This window comes from Cnephaeus nilssonii (genome assembly GCF_951640355.1).
Source record: "Cnephaeus nilssonii genome assembly, chromosome: 5".
NCBI classification, from domain to species: Eukaryota; Metazoa; Chordata; class Mammalia; order Chiroptera; family Vespertilionidae; genus Cnephaeus; species Cnephaeus nilssonii.
The window spans coordinates 42,560,433-42,566,432 of NC_137076.1; positions in this window are offsets into that span (position 1 = coordinate 42,560,433).

The window sequence follows — 6,000 nt, forward strand, 5'->3', positions numbered from 1 at the left end:
GCAGTCCTTCTCATTTGTGCAATCCCTGGAAAGGAAGTGGAACCAAGATCACAGGGAGCACCAGGAATGCTGAGAATTGTAGTTCTGGTGGTAGAAGCCTTATGGGATCTCCTAGACACTAGAGCAAAGTGAGCATGGAGCAAGTTACTGTTGCAGGTGGGGGATGGAGGGAAAGCAAAGGTGAGAGACATAAGTAAAGTCACAGTGTCAAGGAAAAATTAAAGGGAAAATATCCTACAACTTCTAGGAAATCTCCGCCAATGAAGCAAAGAGAAAAAAGACCTCTATTATTCTGTGAGCACCAAACCAAACTGGGTTGGAGTCTCAGACAATTCGCTCATATGATTGCAAAACAGACAGAAAGTCCCGGATTGGAGAGGGCTCCCCTGAGGGCTTCCAGATTGGAGAGGGTGCAGGTCGGGCTGAGGGACCCACCCCCTGTGCACAAATCTTCATGCACTGGGCCCCTAGTTTATGTATAAAAGGTAAATTACTTGGACCTGTTCATAAGACAGTGAGTAAACACTGAAGCAGCTAAGAAATCAGAACCTTTCCCATGGCCCTCCTCTCCTCTGTCTTCATGGTATATCTTCTATGGCTCTGTCTCTCAACATCTTTTGCCAAGATTGCTGCAATTTTCTCTTAAGAGACCAGATTCCCCTAGTCCCAACTTCTACCAAAGACTCTAAAAAGCTGTAGAGTGTCCCACTGGTGTTGCTCAGTATTTGGGCATCAACTTATGAACTAGGAGGTCATGGTTGGTTCCCAGTCCAGGCACATGTCCAGGTTGAGAGCTCGATCCCCAGTAGGAGGCATTCAGGAGGTAGCTGATCAATGATTCGCTCTCATCATTGGTGTTCATGTCCCTCCCTCTCCCTTCCCCTCTGAAATAAATAGAAAAATAAATAAATAAACAAACAAACTAACTAAAAAAAGCTGCAGGGTAGTTTTCCAAAATATGTATCTGATTGCCCTCTCAGTTTGGAATAATCATATTCAATCACTTCCAAACCCTTTGTGACGGCTACTCCAAACTACCCAGCCACACATCTGTCCATACATTCTATGCTCCTGTTAGCCAGAATAAAATGCCATTCTCTCATTTTCCTCTGTTCCCTGGCATAATATCTGAAAGTCTTCTTCCTTCTCTATCTGCAAAATTCCAACTCCTTCTTTAAGTCTCTGTACAAATCAGGGTTGGATTCAGTCCCTCAATATTCAAAGCCCTTCCTTGGAGAGCCTGTTCCTGTGGGAGAATGTTGCATGCCCAGCCAATTTATTCAAAGAAAACTTTATGACTTGCTTTGGCGAATGAGATGTATGCAGAATTGGCAAGAAACTTGAGTTGGCATGTGTACTCCATGTTTTGTTTGTTTGTTTGTTTCTGCAAGGTGAGACCATAATCCAGTAAAGGCTATTTCATTAGCTTTAGAATCTGAATGAAAATGATGTGGAGCCGGACTACAACTGGTCTGTGAGATACATGTAGTACTGAAGCCACTAAGACCTGTCTTTTGTTATCACAGCATAATGATAACTGGATGATGCATTATCTATTTCTACAGTGTAATTGCTAGATTTATTGTTGTTTTTGATTATGTTTCTCTCGCTAACCTTTGAAGTCTTAAAAGAAAGGAACTGTGACTTTCAACTTTTTTCCTCTAGCAAATAGTAAAATGCATTGCACACAAAAGGAAGGAGAAACGTGTCTCTTTATAGAAGAAATGAGAATAAAGATTTATTGTAAAATATAAGTCAACTATCCCACACTATCTCTAGGATGTAGACAAAAGCATAAACAATTATATACTTAAGCAATAAGTGAACATTTTGATCCTCTGCATCTGGTTTATTTAGACTCGACATTTGTTTTTATTTTTTCAGCATTGATTATTGTTGCAGTACTGAGAAATGAGCCTGCCCTTAAGAATTGTGTGTGGGGGTTCTAGAAATTCCTGGGCATATTAACAAAACACTCAAGAATAGGTAATATTTATAGGATGAAAGAAGAAATTGCTTAAATTTGGGAATAATTAATGGTCTACAAAAATTAAACTTAAGGGATATGGATGTTTGTTATTATTACTATACTCATACATAATGAGCTAGTCAAATTCCTGACTTTTAAAGTAAATTAGATTTAAACTGAAACTTGCATTACCTATCATTTCCTGGATGGTCAATAGTTTCAGTTCTATCTTGTTTATAATTGCTCTCTATTTCATTGGTTGATTGGCCAGATTGAATTGAAAATTTTGGTTAACACTTTATTTGATGGCCTGTTTGGACTAAGGGAAGTTTGTCTGTATCTGTGTACATATGCATGTGTTTATTTTTATGCACATGGAGATTGGAATCTACAGTTTTGTCAGGTAAAAAGTTATATTGACTGTGCTCAGAAAAATGTTTGCTTAACAATTAAAAATACCTTTAAAAAAGAACAGGTAAGATGTAATATGGTACAAAAATAGGGCAGGCATTTTAGGTAGAGGAAGAAGGAGGCATAAAGGCCCAGATTCAAGAGAAATGCATGGAGAATGAGGTAGGACAGTGTAGATGATGAATTGAATGTGAGGTGGTAAGTGGTAAGTTCAGGACTGGTAAAGAAATAAGGCCAGATCAGAAAGCACTAACATGCTATATTAAGCAGTTTGAACATTATCACAAAGTGCTTTCTGGGGAAAGCATTGAAAACATTTTATTAAAGGAGTGACAAGACCAAATTTGTGATATAGAAATTACAATCTATGTGTATGTGGAGAATAGAGTGGGGGTGAAGACAGTAAAACTAAAGACAAGGCCAAAGATTTTTAAATTGTGGCCTTGTGTAAAAAAGATGAGCCGAGACAAGCATATTTTCTTTCTCATTAATTTAGGAAATTAAGAGAATTTACCAACCATAGTGCAAGTTGATAATGGAAGGTAGTGATGGCAACCAAATTTGTGAGTAGACAGAGTCAATGAAGATTAGAGATAACTGGAGTGAGGAGAAACTGGTAATGAATGACAATGAAGAGTTCGTGTCAATCATAAGCGTTAGAGTGACAGTATGCATGCCTGCTGCATAGACTCTAGATCCCCAGTTCCAGCTCCCATGACCTCCACCTCTACCGTGGCTTCTCTCCTTGGCATCAAGCAACATGGCCACCTTCTATATTATTGCTTCCTATGTGGGCTTAAAATAACCCACCCATTTTGAGACTTGAGAGTTTCTACTCCCTAGAAACAAACAAAAAAAAATCTTAAAACACATCCTAGATTGATAGCCATATGTTATCAATAATAATTCATATGAACTTCATCCAAGCAATCACCCAGGAGGAAGTGTGGCCTATGTGAAATAAAGCTTGACATGGAAGGGGCGGGGGGCTGTAAAATGACCTAAAAGGAGCAGAATATTCTTTGGAAAAGGTACATGTCCTGAAACAAATATATACTTCAGCTACTGAAAAATTAATCAATATGTCCTTGTATTTCAGTCTAGGGGAGCAATTCAAATTGCACAGCTTGAAAAATGTACCTTGGAATATTTCCAGATGGAAGATGTTACCTTAATAGCAAAGGCTATTTTTTTGCTCTTTGGTATTATATATTTTCTTTTAATAAGTTTACCTGCTTCAGGGCAATAACATTTTGTCACACGTGGCAAAGTGTTTTGGTGTGTATCAAGATTCCTGTTCATTTGCTCTTGTTTGAGATCCCATGGCACATAGTTATTTGGGGCCTGGGAGAAAAAGGATCTTGGGTGACAGAATGACAAATTGAAATATTTGACAATCTTCGTGCAGGTTTTGTTCCCATTGGGATCTGATGTCAGTAAAATTGTGATGATTCAATTTATGTCATAGCAAACTATATCTGCAGAACAGCCTTAAGTCACCTGGGAAATGTAGTTGCAAGTCAGTGATATATTAGAAATATTTTTTTTCCCTATTTATTATGGAAACATTGGTTGAAGGATTTGATGAAGGCCTGGATGGTGAAGGAAGGGGATCTTTTTCTGCAAAGCTTTATGGTCCAGGTTAGGCTGTGGGCAGTCACAGTGGTTGTTATTCCCAAAGGACAATGTGGTTCAGAGGTTAAGCACCAGAATATAAATCATAACATCTGTTCACACACCTGGTGCAATAGGATCTCACCATTGATCATTAATTTCTCTATATTTTAAATAAAACCATGAGCCTACTTTCATATTTCAGAAATTCCTATGACTATGAGTATAGCAAAAAAAGCATATAATTCTTAGAGTTGTAAAGTGGGAGATTGTTGCAATAAATAGCAAAGCTCTGGAATAAGAGGGTACCATCTCTTCTAGGTATATTTGTCAGCATATACCAGACTTAGATTATAAAATTCTAAATTTCAAGTTACTGGTTATTATTCCTAGGAATTACTAGCCTCATTTCAAGAGCTCAATAGCTACATTGTCTAGTGCATCCAGGGAAAAACTGCATTTTTAATTTTAATTGAGTTAATTTTTAATACTGAGGAGTGTAAAACATTTTTCTGTTAAACACAACTTTAGTGGTTTCATGGACTACATGTCACTTTAAACTTGCATTACACATGTATTGTCACATTGTAGTGGATGATTAGGACACATGTCACTTCCAGCAATATACATAGGTAAACATGTGGATTCAGCTTGCATGATTAAGTGCAGAAAGCTATATAATTTTTACAATCATGATTCAAAATTCAAATGGAGCCTGGCCGGACTGGCTCCGTGGTTGAGCATCAACCTATGAATGAGGAGGTCATGGTTTGATTCCCAGTCAAGGCATATGCCCAGGTTGCTGGCTCGATCCCCAGGGTAGGGCATGGAGGAGGCAGCCAATCAATGATTCTCTCTCATCATTGATATTTCGATCTCTCCCACTCCCTTCCTCTCTGAAATAAATCAAATTAAATATTTTTAAAAATCAAATGGAGATGCAGAAGCTAGTACTGTTACCAGAATAGTATATAGAGAGAATGTACTTTATACATTTTATGAATAAAGACAATTATAATCTGGTAAAGCAGAGAAAAATAGAAAAGCTGTGTGTTATGTAAAACTAATATGTTAAAATTGACAAAAGGGAAAATATTAAAAGACATTTTCAGCAATTGGATAATAGATTTGACAAAGATTTTCCTCTCAATGCACACGCACACACACACACCCTATCAACAAACTAATTGTCTAAAATTAGAATTAACCAAAAATTTTAGACTTTCTAAGTAATCCATCAGCTTGTAACTTTAGCTAGTTAAACTGCAAATATACTTACACAAAAGGAAAAGGATATAGTGCAAATATGGCCAAAATATTATTTTTTATGTATTTTTGTGAAAAAATTATGATAGAAAACAAAATTTATACAAAGATCAAAAGAGCTTCAATTAAGTAACTAAATAACTTTCCATATAAAATGAAAGCTTTATAACAGTATCAAAGAGTAATTGATTATTTGAAAATACTATTCTTTAACTTTAGGTGAGTCATATAGTGACACTGCCCCGTTAACATACATTAATTTCTTCCAAATTTACAAAGAAATGTTGTTATTTTGCAAACTAAATAATTAATTTTAGGGCAGAGATATTTTGAATCTTTTACTTTTAAGAAATAAATAACTTCAGCTACAAGTGAAAAACATATCTCTATTACATGATGTTGCTCCAACTATGTTTTATCAAAAATCCAGATTTGTTGGAATTTAGAAGTAAAAGAACAGCTTTAAAGTAATCTAATTTATTCTCAAAATCATGAAGCAGTTTTGTCAGTTGCCGGAAGCCAATTCCAGCATGTCAGGAGGGCTGAATCATCTGGAAATGGCTGAGGGCATTTCCCTAGACCCAAAGGGATTCATGGATAATTGCTTGCTCCCAGACAGCTAAGGGCATCTTAATCTACATGTTTTGCCTCCTGCTGGCCAAACACCTGAACAGCCTAAGGCAGTTTCTCCCAAACCTGATAATCTGACAATGGATTCTGTGTACCAAACCCTGGCCTTT